The sequence below is a fragment of the Oratosquilla oratoria genome, chromosome 9, assembly GCF_046742065.1.
Source record: "Oratosquilla oratoria isolate Oo_2021 chromosome 9, ASM4674206v1, whole genome shotgun sequence".
In the NCBI taxonomy this organism is placed as follows: Eukaryota; Metazoa; Arthropoda; class Malacostraca; order Stomatopoda; family Squillidae; genus Oratosquilla; species Oratosquilla oratoria.
The window spans coordinates 11,142,839-11,145,019 of NC_134785.1; positions in this window are offsets into that span (position 1 = coordinate 11,142,839).

Sequence of the window (2,181 nt, forward strand, 5' to 3'; positions counted from 1 at the left end):
ACCTGAGACAGGTACCGGGTCGATTTGGAAATCTCCTGGTGGAGATCACTTGTCGAGCCGGAGATCGGGTCACGGTTGTCGGGGTTCCACGCCAAGATGGAGTGAGGGAAGAGTCAAAGTAACGTCTCTTGTATTTATTTATCTATTTAATATTTATTTATCTACTTGTTTATCTTACATTTTTTACTCTTGATTATTGCCACCGGGCTTTATTCAGCTACAGGACAAAGACCAAAACAATGGAAATAAACAAAGGTTTGGTCAATATTGCCCCCACACGTAGATGGAGGCTCACTATAACGGGGTTCCACTCCCCATCCTACCCCATGGATTACTGTGCTTTGGACGTAAACAGTGTTGCCACGTGTTCTTCCGTGAACGTAAACAAACTATGTTGCCACATCTCTTCCAGTGTTCAACACAGGATTAAGATGCGTCGATGGTGCAGTGGTACCGTTCTCAACAGTTTATTCAACGATCCTAGTTCGAGTCCCGCCCAGGGCTGACAAAAGGTTCAGCATCACTGTAGTACGAGCCGTCACTCCATCTCCGGTGGGCAAGGATTAGTGTGTGTGTGTGTGTGTGTGTGTGTGTGTGTGTGTGTGTGTGTGTGTGTGTGTGTGTGTGTGTGTGTGTGTGTGTGTGTGTGTGTGTGTGTGTGTGTGTGTGTGTGTGTGTGTGTGTGTGTGTGTGTGTGTGTGTGTGTGTGTGTGTGTGTGTGTGTGTCTGTGTGTGTGTGTGCGTGCATACGTGTGTGTAAGGTCACAGCATTACCCGTGTATGGAACCGAAAACAAGCTCTGAGCTCTCATCCGGAAGGGTAATAGCTATCGATCACGTGTCCAACACGTGATCCAAGACCGTGGCCAAACACCTAACAGAAGACACTGAGCACCTTACTCTTCACTGCCTCTCATCTCCATGACAACCCAAAATCTCTTTTCTGAGTGATTTATGGGTCAACTCAGTGACTGTAGCCGGATACCTTGGGGTCGCGGGCTTATTGCAAGAAAAACCATGTGAGGACGGAGTCTTTATTGTATTAGTTTGATGTTTTGCTTTTTATATCTTTTTCAGGTACATAGTCGTAATGCACATGATTGAGGTTAAATAAGAAGAACGGTGGGGGGGGGAAGAAGGGAGGGAGAGAGGAAAGGGAGGTAGGGGGAGGGGGCTTGCTGAATATTAGGAAAGGTTAGGGAAAAGATGGACCAGATGTCTGGGAACAGGAAAGGTTAAGGATAAGATGGAACAATTGGCTGGGTGAAGGACATTTGCTCACAACCGAAGAACAAAAGGAAGAAGAAAATAAGAAGGGTGAACAAATGTCTGCTGAGGGTGGATAGTTTTTTTCTTTTCTTTTTTTTTTTGCAATGGGTATTAAAAGAATTAGGTAGGGTGATATATTTAACATGACCCTGTTTTGTTCAATTGAGGGTAGATAATTGGGGATATTTTTTTTTTTTTTTTTTTTTGGGGGGGTATTAAAGGAAATAGGCGGGGTGAGATTTTGAACATGCCCCTTTTTTGTTCAATTGTGTTGGTTCCTTGTATAATGGCTGCCTCCAAACATTTTCTACGGATCTTGTCGGGTTCATGTACCAGAAGTTCTGCATTTTCCCAGTCCATCAAGTGGTTGCTACTCATCCTGTGTGCAACACATGCGTTGGTGGTGACGTCATAGCGGATATCGTGTCGCTGTTCTCGTATCCGGGTTTTTAGATCGCGTGATGTCTCCCCAATGTAGGATTTTTCACATCCCGAGCACTGAATCTGATAAACACTTTCTTATTTTCATCCTCCTTTTGTTCCTCAGTGGCGAATTAATGTCCGTCACCGAGCCCATTGTTCCATCTTATCATTAACCTTTCCTGTTCCCAGACATTTGGTCTACCATCTCCTTAAGCTTTCCTTAATATTCAGTGACCCCTCCCCCCCTACCTCCCTTTCTCTCTCCCTCCCTTCCTCTCCCGTTCCCCCAGTTCTTCATATTTGATCTCGGTCATGTGTATCATGACTATGTGCCTGAAAAATATGTAACAAGCAAAACGTGGTATTAATACAATAAAAGATCCGTGATCATATTTGATGTTTATTTCGATAGACTTGTCGGCAACTGCCACTTTCATACCTGTTGCAATAGAGTCTTGGGGCATCCGACTGATTAGTCTCCGCCCCCTCA